Source organism: Arvicola amphibius, chromosome 5 (assembly GCF_903992535.2).
Source record: "Arvicola amphibius chromosome 5, mArvAmp1.2, whole genome shotgun sequence".
NCBI lineage: Eukaryota > Metazoa > Chordata > Mammalia > Rodentia > Cricetidae > Arvicola > Arvicola amphibius.
Window position 1 is genome coordinate 37,601,587 of NC_052051.1, and position 21,921 is coordinate 37,623,507.

Below are 21,921 nucleotides of genomic sequence, written 5' to 3' on the forward strand. Positions count from 1 at the left end.
GAAAACAACCAAAGGTAAACAGCAAAATTAGCAATGAAGTAGTTAAGGGTGTGGCATGAATTTTTTTTAATATCAAAAGAAGGCAATCATGGAAGGTGGGAGGTATTTGAAAATAGTAAATGAGGCATCAGACATAAAGAAAACAAATATGTATTTTGTTTTCTATATGCTTTCAAAATGTGCATATACTGTCAGGTGCTTATTAGCAATTACTTTATAGGTTTGTGCTATATAATGCCATTTTAGTTATCAATAACTCACACACACAGTGCTCATCCCAAGCAACCAGGCTGACTCCTGACCCTAGACTTAGTTTATATAGACTTAGTATATATTCTATAATTACACAATGAACCCACATATCGACACATTTTCCAGAACGGTTCTCTATATTTAAATGCTTTCTTTTGTAAGAGTTGTCTTAGTCGTGGTGTCTTTTCACAACAATAGAACAGAAACAGATACAAAAAAAAAACTATTCTGAATATTCTACGCCGTCATGATAGCGGCAACACACACATGTGCCCAGATATCAAGAGCATCACTCTTCCAAAGTTTTCATTTTATGAAAATTATTCATCAATCTACTGACAAAAGAAAAACAACATGATCCAAAAGTTTAACACACACTTTTTTTTTTTTTATAGCAGTGCCTTCACTGTTTTTATTTCCTGAAAATGTTTTCTCTGCCACAGCAAAACAAAAGTCTGGGATGGAGAGAGAGAGACATGCCCCCGGTTACTAATTGAGTTTCTTAAATCTCATTTCAGCAAATAAGCAAAAGTAAATGACATACCGGTGACTTGGCAGCACAAAGAGGAGACAAGGCAGACAAAATAAAATAACACGGTTTCATTTGTTGAAATTTATGAAGTAATTTATTTGTAATGATTACAGCTGTGTAAATAGCTATGCTGGGGCTTGCAAGGGTCTTATGCAAACCGGGTGCATCTAATTGCCTTCAGGAGACTAGGAGGCTGGTGGTGTCAGATGCTCCAGAGCAGCTTGAACGAACAAAGACCTCGGGATGAGACTCGGCACTAGCTAAACCTGCTGCTGGTGATTATCAAAGTGGAGCCCAATTTCCACTTGGAGCTATAACTCAAGACACATTTAATATACAGAACGTGAATTGTTTATTGCTTATAAGCCTCTGAAAATGTCAGTATTTCCTAGTAGTGTTTCACATCCTGGGAGAAGAAGAAGCTAGAAAAAATGTGAATCATTTGGTGATTTCAGCATGGACTATTGTCTTCAGCGCTCATCAGTCTATAATGGAAATTTACAGGTTCTGTTTACTATAACAATAAACAAATTGCCCTTACATCAAGGATCAGCTGTTTGAACTTAGCAGCTAACATCTGCCACAGATCATACAAAGAAGTCTTAATTTGGGAGTTGCCCACACCCTCCCTTCCCTTCATCTTTCTATTGCCTGCCCTGCCTGCTGTTCCTTCTATGTATTCATATCCCCAAGTTTTGGTTTGAATTGAAGTCAGAAAAAAATAAAGAAGTACCCAAGCAACTTACTTGCACTGAGAAGCTTCAATCCACTACATCGTTTACTTCAGCTGAAATAACTATCTGTGGGATTAAAGAACAGATTGTGGGTGACACCTTGTAGTTGAACTAAATGTCCAATACATGTTTTAGATCACCCTAACCTCTCTCTATAAGCAACCTCCTGTCTGATCTAAAGTGCCCTGCCTTTGTTTCTAAAGCTCTACAACCTCTTGGATTAATGATACCTAAGATTATGCTGTTCGAGTCTTATTTTCCCCATTAAGAACTGTAAAAACAACAACAGAAAAGGTTGATTTTGAAAAAAAAAATAGAATACCATTAATGTCAAGAAACTTGTGTTATTTATACATAGGCCATATGATTTGTTTAATCATTTATTTTTTATTTCAATATATATAGCCAAATATACAGCCATTGTGTTATGTGACCAATAGACTACAGTCATGAATGTCAGTTTGCTTATTCACCTTGCACATGCTTCCAGGCTAGGGAACAGCTATAATAGTTAACAAGTTGGGCAAATTTCACATCTCTCATGCAACTTAGCATTCTCAGAGAAAATGTGGATACAATGGTGCAGAAATATAAAGAGAGATCATTAGATAGCTTGTCAAGTAAATGAAAGAAATAGGTGAAGTGGTCAAAAATAAACTACAAAAAGTCCATAAAAGATCAAGTTTACGGGACTACCTCCAACTCCAAGGATTGGAAGTAACTGCAGTTTATATCCGAAGTCAAGAGGCAATGATTCAGTGTCAAAAAGCCCTTTAGCCTGCATGTTAGAACAGCAGGTTTGATTAAGACCATGTGCCAAGTTGTGAATGGGCACCTAAACCCAAGGCACAAGCAAGAACCCGTCTGTCCCCAAGTTCCTATCTGTGGTAGTCTGAATGTAATTGCCCCCTATACTCTCATAGGGGGTGACATTATTAAGACGTGCCATTTTGTTTGAGTAGGTATGGCCTTCTTTGAGGAAGTGTGTCACTGTGGATGGGTTTTGAGAATTTTTATGTGTGGAAATCTGTCCAGTGTGTCAGTTGACTGCCTGTTACCGGCAAGGTGTAGGACTCTCAGCTATTTCTCTTGTCTGCCCGCATGCCCACATGCTCCCCACCATAATAATAATGGATTGAACCTCTGAAACTGTAAGCGAGATACCCCAATTAAATGTTTTCCTATGAGTTGTAGTGGTTGTGCTGTCTCTTCACAGCAATGGAAACCCTAAGACAATATCTATCTGGCAACTTCTACACAATCCACTTTGAATTTGTGTTTGCTATTGCTTAGAAGACTTGAGAATATAGGGTTTATACCTTTAAAAACTATTTCTATTCTGGAATCCCCAAAGAAGCCTCATGAGACCAAAGGAGCAACAGCTTTCATGACAATATTAGCTGACATTGACACAGTGCCTCACAGGGCACACAATATTGGTTTTTGGTTTTTTTTTGTTTTGTTTTTTTTTTTTTTTTTGGTTTGGTTGATAGCTTGCTGTTGATGATGCTGTTAATGTTGTTGGTTAAATGTAGAATAGGATCTTACTGTGCAACCCAGACTGGCCTCAAATTTGTGATTCTCTTGCTTCTGCCTCTCAAATCAATTACTATGCCTTGATAACAGGATAATATCTTATACTTCCAACATGTGAAGCAGACATTATCACATCATAAGATGGAAATCTGCTCTTAGAAAGCCTCATGCTTATCCAAGTTCATAGACCTGGTTGTCTACAGAAAGTGTGAGTTTAATTTTATGTGGAGTAACTGACTGTCCCAGATTACTCAGGTCAAAGGAGGGGACCAGGATAACAAAGTTCCCAGCACTAAAACCAGGCGGTTACTACCCCAACAGGGTCAGTCAATAACCCTGTCAACCATCTAAAGTAGTGGTGCTCAACTTGTGGGTAATGACCACCAACAGGGGTCACACACCAGATAGTTATACTACAGTTCATAACAGTAGCAAAATTATAGTTATGAAGTATCAACAAAATAATTTTATGGCTGGGGGTGACTCCAACATGAATAACTATTAAAGGATCACAGCATTAAGGAGGTTGAGAACCATTGTTTTAGAACGAGACTCTGATCTATTCTTCTTAGACTCCTAAGGGCAGCTATACATACCCACCAGTGATGCTGGAGAAGTAGAGACATGAACTGAACCGTAATTCCCATAGCTCTCTTGCTCAGAGAGTTGTGTGTTAAATGATCCAGACCGGAAGGCCATCTCTGAAATACCTACCTCAGATGAGAATGAGGAATCCCTTCAAACAGGGATTCTTTCAAACATTTCCACACCACTCATTCCCGAGCAAGCATATGGCCCATTCTTTGCCTAATAGGAGCATGGGTTAGAGATGAGAAAGCAAGCTGTTTTAAAGTTTTGCACATATCTCTCATGGTATTTGGTGATGTATTCTCCATAGTGGGTTAATCACTGCTGCGAGGGTCCTGGAAATGAAAACAATTTCAAGAAAACTTTATATTCTATAACAGGACTCTCACAAACACGACAGAGAGAAGCAGGGGAGAAAGTCAGCTAGTTCCCCGCTGTCGCTGGAGCCTAAGAGAAAAGCAACTCTTACAGATATCAAAATTAAAAAAAAAATCTTGATAATGTCTTAGAAAACAATTTCGCTGAAATATGGAGAACAATGCCTAGGGAAAGCATCCTAGGCAAAAGTCACAAGTCACTTAATTGAGTTTTAAGTTGTATATGATTTTTGAAACATTCAAAGAAAAAACTCTTTTTTAATAAAAGCAAAGAGCATGTGTTGAATATTTATAACATATCAGAAACTCCTGTCAGTTTTTTTACTTTATTAATTGCCAGCAATACCTGCTTTAAAGCATCACAGTGTCTGTATATTGAAGGTACAATTCTATCTTCTGCATTCTGTGATGGAAAATACAAGTGTTTAAAAATCAGTGCAGAAGTGCAGTTTGTAAGTAAAGGCACTAGAATGTGGACTTGGGGGGATCTGGCTCAAAGGTCTCTGCAACAAACTGCACTTCACCTCAACGGTGCCAAGAATTTCTATTCTCCAAGACTGATGCTAAAGTCTTCAGAAATTCACTAGTTGAACAACCCTAGTCTGCAAATCTAAAATACTCCCAAATAAGTAAATTTTGACCCTCCAAGTGGGAAAATTCTATATCTGACCTCACGGGACAGATGTCAGTCAAAATGCAGACACAATTTAAAAAATACTGCATAAAATTTTCTTCTGGCTGTGTTTAAGATACAAGCAAAACAGTGAATCTCATGTGAAAGAACTCTTGGGTTCCACTCTCAAGATTTCTTATTTCATATATGCAGATACTTCATAGTTGCACAGAAAAAAGTATTCTCATATCCAAAATATTTCTGGGGCCAGGCATTTGGGATCTGAGCTCCTCAACTGCATAATAAATGTGCCCATAACAGATATGAAGAGCAGTTCTGTGGCAGGAAGGATTCAAGCTTTGGTTTTCTTTGTGTTTATTGATAATAAATGCAAAGAGGATCCCATGCAAGTACTATTGTTTGCATTTCATTAAACATTTCTATGATGCTTTTCCTTAGAGTATGTGTACAATTTTCCTTAATTAAATGGCAACAATGCAATTGAAATCAAGACAGCCATACATTTTTCCTCTACTTTTTAATAAAACACCTTAAAATGTAAACAAGGTAACAAAAAAAAGCAAGAATTGCTAATATTGCAAACACAAGTTCAGGGACGAGATACTAAGTGGGAGAGGAATGTCTATAAATGACAGGGGAAGGGGGTAGCGTCAAGATCTTTACTCTTCGCAGTGCCTGCTCTGCACTGAGACCAAGTTCAAAGCAGGCCCCCAGGAGACTGAAAAAAAAATAGCAATCCGTGCTTTCTTTTTGTACTACATCCTGTGAAAAAGACATTTCAAAAACTCAGTATTTGATCTCTGTGCCATCACATAGGTTCTCCCATCACCCCAGGCCCTGATCCATTCTCTCTGGTTCACTCTCAGGAGACTTCAGCTCAATAAACTCAAGAGACCAGAATAAGTGGAAGGAGGTTTAGAGCCAGGTTGTATCTGCCTTGCAATATTTGGTTAAATAAGGATAAGCTTTGTAATACAGAATAGAATTAGAAAGAACATGGAAGAAGTTCAGGACAAGTTATATGAGAGTGGAGGAAAGTCAGTGGATGAAGAAGGGTGTTTGACTCCACTTCTGACTCAATTCTATAACAAGAGCAGGGTAGGTGATAAAGATACCATATTGAAGGAAATTAATATGAACACACCAATGGTCCTTTAGTTTCTCTTTACTTTATAGGCTATAAAAGTTTCCCTCAAATATTTCATTATTGACTATTTTCTACAATCTACAATAAAATTTGCAGTATATCATGAGTTCTATCTATAGAAGAAGGCAAGTGTCAATTCAGAGAGGTTAGGATAAGCATGTACAATGCAAAGAGGTAACCAAAATAAAAAAAGCTGGCTGAAATAAAATGGAAAATTCAGTTCACTCAGTTAAAATGGAGCCAAAACCTTCACTTCTCAGGTGTCATCCTTAAACTTCTGTCAAGAAGCAAAGTCATAAGGGCTGGAGAGATGGCTCAGTGGTTAAGAGCATTGCCTGCTCTTCCAAAGGTCCTGAGTTCAATTCCTGGCAACCACATGGTGGCTCACAACCATCTGTAACAAGGTATGGTGCCCTCTTCTGGCACAGACAGAATATTGTATACATAATAAATAAATAATTTTTTTTTAAAAAAAGAAACAAAGTCATGTTAGAATTCTAGGGAGTTCTAAGAACCTCTGCAGAGCCCGCAATGATGGTTATTTTCTAGAATAGAGGAAGAAAAAGTTGGAGTATTCAAAGAGTGCACAGTCAATACAATTCTCAGGTTGATGTTGTGAAGTGCTACAGTATCACAGGAATCATAAAAATAAATTCCTTTATGTTTTGGATCGCAAAATTTCCATTTCATATTCAGCAAAATTGCACTACTAAGGGATGAAATCATGTGGGAGACATTTTCAGCTATGTACATCTCAGAAAAGTTTAACGAGCATGACCCATTTTCCAGAATATTAATAAGAGAGCACAAAGTTATGAGAATTGTATCACAAGACACAAATACAAAAATATAGAAAGAACATGGATACATTAGTAAAATAACAACTATATAAAACAGGTTTTAAATTTTACTATTTTAGACAAGCAATTCCTGAAAATGAAGGTTTTATGGTTAGAACTGCGATTCCTTAGCTGCAATCTTGATTTTTAACAAATGTGAGAGACTACAATGTGAGTGGAGAGGACTCTAATGAAATGTGTGCCATGGTGTGTTCTTCCCAGGGTGATGAAGTAAGTTGGGGTGGGATGAGGGACTGTTTCTCCTCTGAGAAGGTTATTGAGAAGTATAGTAATAGATCCATTTCTAAAGTAACTGCTGAGTAAGTATCAATAAAAGATAGTCCACAGAGAGAGAAAAGCACATCTATAGAAAACATGTAAGCTTAATACAAATGAAATTTGAGTTGATTATTGATTTAATCAACATTGTAAAGGAAACTGTTTTCTATTTTTTCCCTCTCTTCATTGGCTCTTAATTTAAGCATTACAGTCTTGAATATTTATTGGGCATGGCAAAATATTTTCATTTACTCAAAAATTATTTCCCTTTAGTCAAGACCCTAAAGAGAATCTCAAAAGATCCAAGAGAGAAGAAAACAGTATAAGTCATATTTTCTTATCATTCGGAAAAACTAGAAATTACAAAATTATATTTGATAGTGACATACTTCAAGCTTCCCTTGATTTTACATTCAAACAAGCCTCTTATTGCTGATGAAAGAACTTTAAGCAGATGAGATTTAGCAGTTTACTTACTTAAGCAAAGAGGACATTCATGAATCTGGTGGCAAGCTGAACCAGGAAGTGACACGCAAAAGCAGTTGGATGAAGCAAAGCGTTATTTGGACATGCTGAGCAGTCTGCAGGCTGTGATCAACTGAGAGCCCAGCTGTTTGATTTGCAGAGACTTGGCTACCTATTGCAAGAATATAAGCAGTTCGGTTGCAGCTCGTTTATACACTAGATTAGGCTGCAGCTTGCTCATGCGGAGGTGGATCCGTGCCAAACTTAATGGAAAGCTGGCTTGATACTAAAAGAGAAAGGGATATTGCACATGGCATATCTCAACTGGAAATGTGAAGCAAACTAAAAGGAATTTAAAGAAAGCTGAAAGAGCAATTAGTGAGTTTGAAGACAAGAAGGGAAATGAATACATTCTGGACATAGATAATTTCAGTGTGTGTTAGAGGCAGACATCTGAGATACTAGGATTGCTAAGAGAAATAGCTGCTAAGCCCACACATAGTCGGTCTGAAGCTATGCGTAGTTACAGCTAATCCCAGCAGAAACCCCTTAGCCTCTCTGATCCCCAGCAGTCATCATAAGGACGTCAGCAGTAACAGCACCTCTTAACTTAAGAGGATGAGCTGTGGAAAGTTTACTCGGCAGGAATGCTATATACATTGTAAGGGCCGAGTACAGAGAAACTACAATCCATCCTTAAGAATAGAAAAGAATAACACAAGCCAGTAGCACTTGACATAACAAAAAGAGCATTGCTAAAATAGACATATGTGAAAACCCTACAAGATAACATATGTTAATAAGAAAGTTCCCAGAAAATGAATAATTATGTAAAAAAAAGTCTGAACTAGCAAAACTGAACAGAAATCTTGTCAAATACATTTACTTACACTTTCAAGACGCAGAGAACTATTTCATTGTTTAATATGTGTTGGTATAAGATATAAAAATTCATCCAAATAATTTCTTTCCAATTAAAGAAGTTTAATGTTATCTCAAAACCCACAACAGACAATTAATACTTGGGGTGAACACATCTTAAAAGAATGTGCCTGGTTGTAATGAAACTCTGGGATGTTAACAAGTATCCCTGCATATACCCATGCATAGGCACACACACACATGAAAAGTACACATGAGCACACACACACACACACACACACACACAGACACACACACACATGCACACACACACACACACACACACACTATACACTCCAAATTCAGTGAGGAAAGACTGTGAACCTGAGCCTTGGTTCTCTCTCATGGCAGTATTCACACCCTGTCTTCTTTTCTTTTATATATATATATATATATATATATATATATATATATATATATATATATATATATATATAAAGAGAGAGAGAGAGAGAGAGAGAGAGAGAGTCTATATTACATAGAATAAGGACTAAAGCTTTCCTTTTGTTATTGTGGCTAGTCCTGCTACCTATTGGTGTTTAAATGAAACTTTTATAGTAGCAGGACATTATTTTCTAGTAATACTGGGACTCCCCACATTGCAAAAATGCTAAGCAGAATTGCTGGCTTCAAAACCATTCAATGGGAATATTAAATTGTTCTTTATATCTACCTGATTATAGAAAGGTGGTTTTCATAAAATATTATCTTAATACTTGTTGCTCCATCATACCAATTCAGGAAATACTCTTATTAGCTGATTTTGCTTATGAACATTCATGAAAAAAATATGTCTGGGTCTGGTCATGAGTCCTGTAAAGCAGACCACTCATCATCTTCAATTGATAAAACCCATTATAGACTTTCCAACCCTTCCTACTCCAGTCAAGCCTATATCCCACAAAATATCTAAAACCAAAAATCTAGAGGCCTATTGCGGTAGTTATCAATGATCCAGCACTCTCAAATGCCAACCAAATTGACAGTAAATACAGATTGACTCCAGGCCATTTGGATATTAAATCTCTCGTGAGGTTGTAGAGTACATGAATCCATATGAGTCAGAAACTCATTCACTTATCAGACTTCTGTTGTCAAGCTGAGAACTGCCCTTACTATATAAGAAGCTGTGAGTTAGAGTCAATCTAAGCACGGGTTTGAGCATGTTGATCTCGTGGTTCAGAGCTGCTGAAGTCGAGCCCAGGAAAGCACTGAGCCTCCTCTGTTTCAGTTGCTCAGCAGCATTAATAAAATGGATTTCTGAAGACTAGTGTGGATAAAGGTCCAAATTCACTAGCCTGAGTTAGCAGATCAAAGGAATAGACTTTTGGAAAATGACTGTGTGTTTCAAAGGCAACATGTCACTTTAGATCAGGCTTAGAATTTTCCACTCATGGTATCATATTAATTCCCCCAAACACAGAATGTGGATCATTTTAGAATTCAGACTTTCAGATGAATGATAATTACCTAATAGTTTTCTTTTTTTCATGTTTTTTTTTATTTAAAAATTTCCATCTCCTCCCCTCTTCCTCCCCCTTCCCTCCCCTCCCCTCCACCCATACCTCCCCTCCCTCCCTCTCCAGGCCAAGGAGCCAATAGTTTTCTTAAGAATTATTTTTTTCATTTTATGTGTATGAGTATTTTGCCTGCATGTATGTGTATATACCATTGCATTCCTGAGGCTTATAGAGAATATCACAGTGTGTCACATTCTGGAACTGACATTACAGGTGACTTCGGGCCACCAAGTGGATGCTAGAAACTTAACCTAGATCCTCTTTGAGAGTAGCAAGTACTCTTAATTGCTGAGCCATCTCTTTGACACTGTCTGAATTAGGGTTTCTATGGCTGTGAAGAGACACCATGACCATGGCAACTCTTATAAGAAAAACATTTAATTAGGACTGGCTTACAGTTTCGGAGGTTTAGTCCATTATCATCATGGCAGGACATGGTGGTATAAAGACAGACATGGTGCTGCCGAAGGAGCTGAGAGTGGAGAAGAAGCTACATCTTAACCCACAGGCAACAGAAAGTGAACTGAGCCAGTGGGCAGAGCTTGAGCATCTATAAAACCACAAAACGCACCTCCATGGTGACACACTTCCTTCAACAAGGTCACACCTATTTCAACAAAATTACACATTCTAATAGAGACACTCCCTGTGACCTTATGGGGGCCAGTTACATTCAAACTACCACAAACTCCAAGTAACTCTCCTTATGAAGGATGCTGTAGGAGAAAGAGGAGGGCACAGAAGGAGGTGCCCTGATGAAGTACATGCTCAGAGGAATCAGAAAGAGGACCATAGACGTTCCACCCCTCCTCCAGTCCTGATGTTTGTTTCTATCCAATTCTACCTGTTCTTCAGCAGTTGTTCTCAAAGGTTAGCACACACAGCAATAATCTGGAGTACTTACTAAAACACAGATGAATGGCCCCAGTCCTTCAGATTCTAATTTAGGTCAGGGCTGGGGTTGAGAATATGTACTTTTGTGAACTCTCTGGTGATACCAATTGTGACCCTTCATGGACTGCCTGCTGTTTTTCTCTCCCTCCCTCATATTCCACTTTCTCAACCTCTGTAACTTAGTCTACCCTGATTTCTCTATACAAAAGTCTATTTCTTGGGTAAGAACTAGACCACTTTTTTTCACTATATTATAGTTACCAAATGCTCACTTGCATAAAGCTTTTTCTAATGTGTCTCAAGTGGATTTGGGTTCTGCATCACTAGGACCAGATTCTTCTGCATTTGCTGGTTTCTGTTCTCTAGACAGTTTTCATTATAACAAGTAACTACTTCTCAATGTTTCTAATAAACCCCATGTTCATTGAGTGTACAGATTACTCTGCCTTCCTTAAGTCTTGCACAAAAGGTGTTTAGGATGCAGTTATCAGCCACCTCTGTGGGGCCATCTTAACATCCTCAAATCAGTTAGAAGAAGAAACATATGGTGGCTGCCACAGCATCCTTATAGCAAGCTGAAAATCTGTTTCTAGGGCAAAGACTCAATAGCTCCAGATACACAAACTTTATTTCTCTGGGGCTTGTTTCTCACTCCTCGAAGTCATGAATACTGAACCTCACTGACACATTTTGCTAGGATATGAGGTGGATATAGCCGGAGACAGAGCACATTTGAACTCAGGGTTTAATTCAATTCCAAACTGGAGCTTCATTGTATGCATTATTTATCGAAACCATTTAAGTGTCCACCGTGAGCCAGGCTTGACTTGGCTTTATAAAGACACTATGTCACACTTGCTTCCTGTCCTCCCATATTCTAACCAGGGCAAAGGGAGAGCATACATACAGTATCCATCAGGATTATAGCAAGTGATGCTTAGCTCATTGGTAAAAAGCCATTTTAACCATGAGAAAGGAGCCCCGGAGTGTGGACCCGAAGCTCCTTTTACATGTGTTCTTTTCTCTGGGCCTCTGTTTATTTTCAGCTCTTATCATTTAACAGTGTGGAAATTATTTTTCTAGGTTCTGCTACAAATCCTCTGCTGAAAAGGGATGCTCTCAAGTATAGAAGTTTGTGCTCAGTAAGAAGAAGGCTTCTTGCTATGGTAATGACTAATAGAAAAATCATAGCTCTACAGGAACTAAAATGAATTTAATGCACAAAAAGGTACCCTCCTTACCTATTTAGTTTTGTTGTTGAGAGAACATGGGAAATGATTATTGGTCTTTGGAATGACACATAATCTGTATATTTTAGTAATAACTGTTGAGGAAGAAGCACACAATGCAGGAAGATTTTATGTTAGAGAAAAGATAAAGCAGTGCACGATGATGCGTGCTTCAATCTCAGCACTTTGGAAGGTGAGGAAGGAGGATGGGAGTTCAAAGCCAGCCGAGGCTACCGTTGCATTACATTTTTTTTAAGGTGAAACCAGCAAACATCTCATTGTTCCTGATAGAGCACTGATGAAAAACAAATAAATGATTCCATCCAAGTCCATCTTGGAGAAATCATGTGCTAATAGAGCTTACTTACAGGAGATGGCTGGTACCCAAACAACCGTATTACAGAAAAGTCCCACCCCAACATGGGTGTAACCTACCAGAAAGCTCATAGGTGGAGTTCTCCCTTCAGTTTACCTTCACCACCTGTTTAATCTGGCAGACACCTTGAGACTGTGTCTAGTTGGAACAGAATTGCATACTGCTGGGGAATGGAAAGATGGGAGGGAACAGCTGGTTTGGGGTTAGTAATCTTTCTTGTCTCTCTATGAGAGAGCATCAACAGGTTTAGTACTCTGAGGGTCCCCTGAAGTCAGTCAGAGCTGCTCTGATTAAGATGGTGGCAGGTATGTTATGCTCTGAGGACATTGTTCCTCAACGCTGCAAATTAAGTTTGAAGCCCAAATACAGGCTTTTGTATTGGGACCTTGGACTCTGAAATTACGGGGGTGGAGGGGAGGGACATGAAGTTACAAACATAGGCAAGGGTGATTTGAAAGGTCTCTAATAGCTTAGAACATAATTTCCAGAAAGAAACAAACAAAAACAATTAACATTGAAGAGGCAAATACAGACCATAAAGAAAAGTTGGCCAGCTAAACATTTGACAGGCTATTAGTACCTAGAGTATATGAAGAAGCTAAATATTTATGCACAGAAAAATCATAGAGGCATACATATACATACAGACACCCCTACAATACATATACACACAAATACCCACACACACATATACATACATATACACACATATACCCCCACAACATACACACATACACATATGTACACACCCATACACATACACTCCCACAACATACACACATATATATATACAGGCACACATATACAGACATACAAACACAAATCCCATCAATAAACCGACTAATGAAACAAATACTTCCCTCTCAAATACCAAAATACAGATAGAAAATGGATTAATGAAAACATATTCAACATCCTCATCCATCAAAGAAATGCCAATCAAAATTCCATTGAAAGTCTATCTTACTCCTACCAGAATGACTGTCATTTAGAAAATAAAATGCTTACAAGGATATATGGTAAAAGGAGTCTTTATACATTGTTTGTTAGAATGTAAATTGGTATGGCCACTATGTACCTAAGTATGGAATTTTGTCAAAACATTAAAAATAGAATCACAGAGTCAAAACCATCATACTACAAACACATCAGCACACACACACACAGCATTTTACAATAGCTAAATTACAGAATTAGCCCAAGCATCCAGCAACAAAGAGAGAAATAGATAGATAGATAGATAGATAGATAGATAGATAGATGATAGATAGATAGATATATCGATATATATATATATATATAGTCATATATATGGTCATATATATTATATATAGTCATTTATAAATGTATATATGGTGATATTTGATTTTCTGTAAAGATAAATAAAATTCTGAATTCTGGCAAATGTAAGAGAATTGGTGCAAGTAAAAATAAGTAAAGATCTTCATAGTGAGCAAATTATGCCAGAATTAGAGAGACAGATGTCCTGTTTTCACTCATATGTGGAACCTGTGTTGCATAAGTGTGTGTGTGTGTGTGTGTGTGTGTGTGTGTGTGTGTGTGTGGTGTAGGAAACATTGAGAAAAGAAGGAGGAAAATCAAGATGGGGAAGGAAGAAGGTAATGAGAAGTGAGTATGGTTAAAGCAGGTGATATACTTGAATAAAATTATCCTTATGACACCCATGACTTTGTATCATAAATGTAAACTAAAAAGGAGGAGGGAGAGGAGGCAAGAAAGAAGAAGACAAAGATCAGGAGGAGAAAGGAAGAGACAGAAAAGAGAAGGCGGGAGATGATTGAAACAACGCTGTGGCCTAAATATCACAGAAAATACCCAAGATTGAATGTGCTCCCAATAAAGCAACAGAACAGAAATATCTTATGAGTCTATATCTCTGAACTCAATTAAAATAGAATATGACAGTGGGTAGATGGCTCAGTAGGTCAAGGCTTTGCTACCAAGCCTGAGGACCTGAGCTAGATCTCCAGAACCTACATAGTGGGAGTACCACATATAAGAAAAGAATGTTGATCCACAATCTAAAACATCCATTCCAGACACCAAAGCACTAAGTCCTCAACAAATGTATCCCAGATGCCCAGAACTAGATTAATAAATGATAGCTCTCCTAATCTGTGTTGCTTTTTCCAACATAAAAACAGCAGAATAAAGTCAAAAACACACCCGCTACCTGATGTCCTAGTATGTCCTCTAACTCAACATTCCATCAGCCTTCAACCAGGGAACACTCACGGTTTTTCCTGTTCCGGCCTAAAGGGTCCACACCCTTCTGCCCACTTTCGAGCCTGTTCTGAGTGCGTACAGTGGAGGCCAATACCCCTACCTCATCAATTTCTAGTTATATAGACTTAATTTTTTTTTAGAAAGCCTTTATTCCCCTGTTTCTATATAACCAACACTGTTCTGAGTGGCAAAAATCACAGAAAAGAAGATAAAGACCCCCAGTTTTATGCGTCTAATATTCTATCAGGACAATCAAGCAGTAAAAGGAGAAATGAGGGAGGAAGTAATTTTGTGGAGGAGGTCTGGGGAGCTGGGTACAGAGGACCAGGCTGGATGCTTTGAAATGGACAGATAGTATGTGAAGGGTTTGGCCAGGGACACTTCAAACCCTAAGTCAAGTGCATGGGCAGAATCAGAACATATGAGAGGTGCTTCCAGTCAATTACTTCTATGGAGTCAGAGCAGTTCAGCCTAAAGATCTCAAGTGTTTATAGCCATCACAGACATGCTGCTGGGATAATAGCGCTTCAGTGTAATTAAGCACCTCGGCTCTTCCATCATGAGATGCAACAAGCTCTCTGCTCTTCTCTGAGAGATGCCGCACACGGATGATAATAGACAATCCATCAATATCCTCTTCTTGCCACCCTAGGACTGCTTTATGGCAGTGCTGAAAGCTTTATCCTCTTCGATAATTTCTTTATGAGGAAGAGAATAAGATGAGCTAGGCATGAAATAGGTTAGGGTCTGTCAACAAACGGGCCACCAATGTTTTTACGACCTTCTACCAGTGGTCCCCAGGTGGGAAACTCTAATTAGCTGGAATATTGATATCGTGTGTGGTTGCATCGATCTACTCTCTACACCGCAGCGATCCCTTTGCTCAGATGGAGACTGCTCAGACCGGTAAATCACAAACGTCATTGTGTTTAACGAGCCCAATCCTGCCATCACAGACACTGCTCCATCACTTAATGCAGACTGTTCGAACCCCATGTGCACTCATTTCCCCAAGTCATGAAAGGAACTAGCTCTCAAGTTAGCAAAGAGCCAGGAAGTGTCCTAAGAACTGGCGCTTGCAGCTTTTCCTAGTCCCTACTGTAGGGATTTGTAACTGCGGAGGATTCATCTATCGCTGTGATCTTGCTATGAGCACTGCTGCCTATAGACAGGTTGGGGCTCTACACAATGGGCAGCAAGAAGCACTGTATGGTCAGTGCCATCCTGCTCATGGGCAGTGGAGACCATGGAATTCTTTGGAATGAGTCAGTTGTTAGAGAAACATTCTTCTGTGACTCAGGCACCTGTATGTCAGTTTTAAATCACAGATGAACAAGGAAAAGAAGATGAAATTAGAATTGAAGCTGATTTGCTAGTCAACACCTCATCAGATCTATTCCTTGCCCAGCGTTGCCAAGAGACTGAGCTACCAGTATATATGGAGACTGCTCTTTCGTTCCTGGCCACCCAAACCTAAATAATAACACAGAAACTATATTAATTACAACACTGCTTGGCGAATGACTTAGGCATATTCCTAACTAGCTCTTATATCTTAAATTAAGCCATTTCTATTAATCTGTGAGTCACCTCTAGGCTGTGGCTCACCAGTGCCGGTATGTTATTCCTTTGGTGGTTACATGGCATCTGTCTGACACCGCCTTCTTTCTCCCTGAATTCAGTTTCCTTTCCCCACCTACCTATATTCTACAGTGTCATAAACCAAAGCAGCTTCTTTATTAATCAATGGTAATAAAGCATATTCACAGCATACAGAGAGGCACCCCACATCATTACAGCCTTCCTTTGACTGCCATATGATGAACTGTAAATGAAAGGAGTCAGATGTATTGCCGGTAGGGCTGACCTTCAGCATGCCCTTAACTGCATACATGGTTCTTACTGTTTTCATCGTCTTTCCTTGGATTAAAGGCAAAGAACAGTTATCACTTTAGAAGCTACATCAGAATAGGAGAGGCCTGGCTTCCTGCATAGAGTTCAAAGGAAGTCTGCCTGCCGATGGACAACAGGCAACATGGGCTAATACCAACAAGAAATATTTTGTATGACTTTTAATAATTCCATCACCTTTACTGTATGTCTTGGCTGCTAACAGCAACCTATAGAGTCAGTGTACTTGGGGCCCACTATATACACTTGTAGCAGACACACACACACATATACCACACACACACACACACACACACACACACGTGAATTTAATTTTTTAACTTGGAATAACATCTCTGGCTTAGTGATAAAATATAATTGATTTTTTTTTGTTTTGTTTTCTTTTGGTTTTTTTTTTTTGAGACAGGGTTTCTCTGTTGCTTTGGAGCTTGTCGTGGAACTAGCTCTTGTAGACCAGGCTGGCCTTGAACTCACAGAGATTCACCTGCCTGTGCCTCCCAAGTGCTGGGATGAAAGGCATGAGTCACCACTGCCCAGCTTACTGTCTCATTTTTAAGTTAACGTATCTTATTACATATATCAGGAGTACATTCTTTTTTATTTTTGTATAATATACATATTTATAAATAAACTAAACAAATTATTCATTTGTCACTTGATGGACATCTAGACTGCTTCCAGTTTGTGACTATTATTCATACTGCTGTCCCATGTGTCTTTACAAGGACATGTTCCATTTCTTTTTGCTAGATGTCTAGTGGCTAAGATATTAATACATAACTACAATTTTCTAGCCAAGGACAGCCTTCTCTGGTTCCCTTAGAGTACCTTCCTAATATTTCTAAATAGCACTGTGCACATATCTCAGATACTGCACCTACTATCTTGAATTCATTATTTTTCTTTAATTTTGTCCACCAATTACTCTATCTCTGGGAACCAGACTGAGGTTCCCTCCAACACAAGGGATTTAAAAGATATCTTTTGTGATATTCTAATGTTTAAATGATTTAGTACGTGTTTGTTGAAGGAATAAATAACAGAATCTTTGAAGTTAAGAGACTACAGAGTTAGTGTGCTAGCTTGTGTTTCGGCAGAGTGGTTTATTCTAGAAACAGTGTTTCTTGCTATCTTTCTCCCACCCATTTGGCCAGTGGAAAGGCAAAGAAGTGAACTGTCCTCGCCACTGCCCACAATGCTGAGCTGCTAAGGTGAACAGTAGAAAAGGCTCACCAATCCATCCATTTTAGGCTCTCATTCCGGCTTCTCTTTACTGTTACAGATCGTGCTGGCCACCAACAGTCCCAGACCCACATCCAGATGGTTGGCTTTGGGCCTGCAGAGGTGAGGGAGACCTCTCACTTGGCCTCTTACCTAAGGATTCCACTCTGATGGCCATTAAGAACAGAATGTGAGGTGCTAAGACCAATTAGCAGGTGGTTCTCTGATTCGTCAGTCTCTGCTCTGCAGCAGGAAGGTTCTAGGCCCATCTGCTTAAGTTCTGATGCCCATGTAAGACGTCATTCAGTGTTATCTGGAGTAGCCTGCTTTGCCCACAAAAAACTGCATTCTAGGCTGAATCCTGAATGATGCAACACTCCCAGGCAGGATCATATGCAAACCTTTCTCAGAATTACAGCCTGCCTTCCACAAGTGTCTTTCCTCACTAAACTGGTAGGGGCCCTATCTATTCAGTGTGACATTTATTTTAAAAGGTCGCTAAATGTCCAAGGCACTACCCATGGGATCTGGGACCGGTTTTGTTTGCAAAATTAAAATGTCATCACAAGCTTTTGAAGTTTTGTTTTGTGTTATTTTGTTTTCCTTCAGCTGGAATCTAAACCTTTCCTGGTAACATTGTAATCACCATCCGAATTCCTGGGTAATTGGTGTCACTTAAATTCTTCCCTATTGTTTTTAATTGTGTCCATAAATCCCTGGGGAGACAGTTTAACACAAACATGGAAAGGGGATCTGTAATGTTTTCATTTTCTTCTTACTTCATACTTGCCTTCAATTGTTTACATTAAAGGTGTTATATTGGTCAAGTCAAGTTAGCGGTTCCCTGTCTTCTACCCTTTGAAATAGCCCCCTGCAATATTCCTACCAGGCAGTAGATTGTCTCCTGACAGTTTGTCAATTGTAATTGGAACCTATTGCAAACCAGAGATGGAAGGAGTGTTGCTATAAATGGCCTTTACAAGTTGTTACAAAGAGATGGCATTGCCTGTTCGTGCTCTCCTGGGACAAATGCATCATTCGGAATCTTGAGATAATTGGTGGCCATGTTAGTACCGAGGGGCTGTAAGAAATCCAGTTTCTGAGAGTGTGCCAATGAAGTGGTTACAGTGTTTGTTGAATCTTGTTTTAACTATGAAAGCCAAATTTCCTTTGCCCTCCAGGGTCATTTGAGCCGTTCCTTGCATTTGATATTTTAAGGGATCATGATGGGCCCAGATTCCTGGGAAATGGATGAAGCTGAATTTTTTTTAGAATCTTGACAAAACATGCCACACCTCCAAACTGTTCACTGTGGAAGAAATGACCCACATATAATAAAGACCAAGAGCAAGTCTGGGCTCACTAGCTGGATGAACACAAGGAGGACTGTGGGCTGCTTAAGCCAGGATGATGAAAGGTGAAGGAAATATGTCTCTAGAAAAATGAAAGGTTTTTCAGAAAAGAAGATTCATTTTGTACTTGAGATTCCATCTTGGACATGGGTATAGGTATTAAATGATGGAAATTAAACATAGCCCATGACTGCTGCAGGGAGATGATTTATCCCTTCCAATCCTGATTTATGTGAATAGTCATACATAGTCATGTATGTCATGGCTGTGCTAGCCAGGCTTCCAAATGACATAGCTGGTATACGCTGTGTCAGTCTGATTTGCTCCGAGTTCTAGCCATCAGACTTAGGAGTTGATTGTCATTTGTGTATTTTGTGTCTCAGTTTCTTCTCTCGCTAAAGATTATAGTCATAGTAATGACATCATGAAGCTTAAAGAATCATTATATCTCATATAAAATTTAAAAGTATTTTCACTAAGAGTTGCTATGTGGTCTCTTGAATCTTTAATATAAAGGATACTGTCATGGAGACTATAAACAACCCCATTGTCTTCTGTAATCACAATTCCATCTTGAAATAGAGTTGTAACCGCACGTGTGTGTTACACCATACATTTGCACCAATCATGCCCATTTGATCTATAGCCACTTAACCCTTTTGAATATTTTCCTCCAAATAGTTCCCATCCATTGTGCCCAAACCAGATCTCAGAATCTCATTCTTATTTCAAAACATCACTGTCCAAAGTGCCTCTAGGATTTTCCAAGGGTCCATGACCCGTGAGCAGCTGATGAATAGGCAGCAAGAACACCATCCTTAGGAGCTTAACTCTGTATGCTTGTGATCTGCAGATAATACCCACTTACATTTTCTATTTCCCTATAGTACAGTTTATACGGGATTGCATCAATACCACCACTAAAGCCATTCCTCTGCCCCATACACAGCCTGTTCTCTGAGGTTGCTAAGTGGGTTAAACCAGAATCCTGGAAATTGTGGGCTACCTAACAAACTCAAGGAAGTTACTGACCTGATTAAAAAAACTGTCCATTTCTTCTCACAATAAAGTGTAATAAAGTGTTAGTTTCCACTTTCAAAGTTGACACTCAAAAATAAAAATCCAGATTAGGACCTGGTAGCCTACCCACACACTTGCCTGGGACTGTTTGCCCCCGGTGGGTAGAAGAAACCACAGGCCTGCTTGGTGTCTTTCCATACCTATCAGTTGGGTGTCGTTATGGTGAACAAATATATGATTTAGTATGGCAGAGAGATCAAGGCAGAATGGTTCATGCCGTATGGAGAGAGGCAAATCTGATGAAGCAAAGGTGGTGAGGAAACTCAGTGCCGTGGTGATGTCCAGGCCTGGGCTGCTATCAAGAGCCATTCTGGCCCACAGCTCTGCTCTAGCCAATCCGCGATCTCCATGGCTCCTCTTACTACCAAAGGCTAGGACTGCACAGAGTTGGCCCTGCCCCTCATTGGCTGTAGTCCTAGGGAAGGCTGTCCCTGCACCACAGCTGGCAGCACAGCAGAGATGACCCTGTTGGTGGGGGCACGGGTGAGCCTGCAGCAAGGGCATGAGAGCCAGAAATTCATCTCTACCCCCAAATGCCAAGGGGTGGCATAGATGAAGGAGAGATGCTTACCCCCACCCAGTCCTTCATCACGGGTTGCAGGTGGCAGAGCTGGCCTTGAGAGTGGGAGAACTGGTCCTGCCCCCTCGCTGGCTGCTGCACTCTGAAGAGTAAGCCCTGCACTTTTGTCTGGGCAGCATATTAGAGCTGACCCTGGTGGAGAGGGCATAGATGAGGAACCCTAAGAATGTGAAGAGAAGGAGAGCTGTTCCCAGGCCCTCATCATCTGCCATGTGGTGGCATGGATGAGGGAAAGATGTCCTACCTCTGCCTCACCCCTCGCCACTTGTGACAAGTGGAAAAGCTGACCTCTAGGGGCATGAGAGCAGGAGAGCTGGCCTTGCCTCTTCTCAGCTGCATCACTTGGGAGAAGGAGCCCTATACTTTGCCAGGGCATTACAATAGAGATGATCCTAGTGGTATAGGTACAGGTGAGCAGGCTCTGAGGCTGTGATAGCAGAGGAACCTGCCCTGCCCTTTGCTGCCTGCTGCACTTGATGAGCTAGAGGGTCAGTGCTGGAGAGCTCACTCTGGTGGTGAGGATGAGAGAGAGTTGGTGGGCTACCAATAAAGCTACCACCCAGGCTAAGAACCAAGGCTATGAGTTGACCTTCCCCAGTATCCACCCTAGCTATGAACTGCTGGAGCACATAAAGGAGATTTAGATCTGCAGGACCTCCATGACACAAGGCAACAGCAGGATCTCCAAGAGCATGCCCAGTGAGTGCCCAGTATCAATAGTGTAGCAGAAGCCAGAGGCCTCAAATCATATCAATGACTCATTTCAATGAACACTTGAAAATTAAGATGTATGGACTAAAGGGTTTACTGTGTGACTCACTGTATCACACCACAGCTTCCATGATGAGATTTTCTTTCCTTGAATTTTATGTTATTGGGCGTGGGTGTTGCAAAAGCAGATAATGAACATAAAGGGAGGAAGATAAATGGTATCAGGATGCATGATGTGAAATCCACAAAGAAACAATAAAATGTTAGAAAAGAACCTCACTTATATTTCAATCTGTTTCTAATTTCTGTTCATTTTCACAAATATTTCACCAGCTGTCCTTTCCTTTGTTTTCTATAGCCTGGTTTTCTTTGAGAAATTAGTGCAGTTTTGATTCAATGTATTCCTAAGACATTGGTCAGCCCACATTGATTCCATTTCCCCATGCTCATCAACCACTGTGGATTATGTATCTGCAACCTATGAGCTATTCTGCTT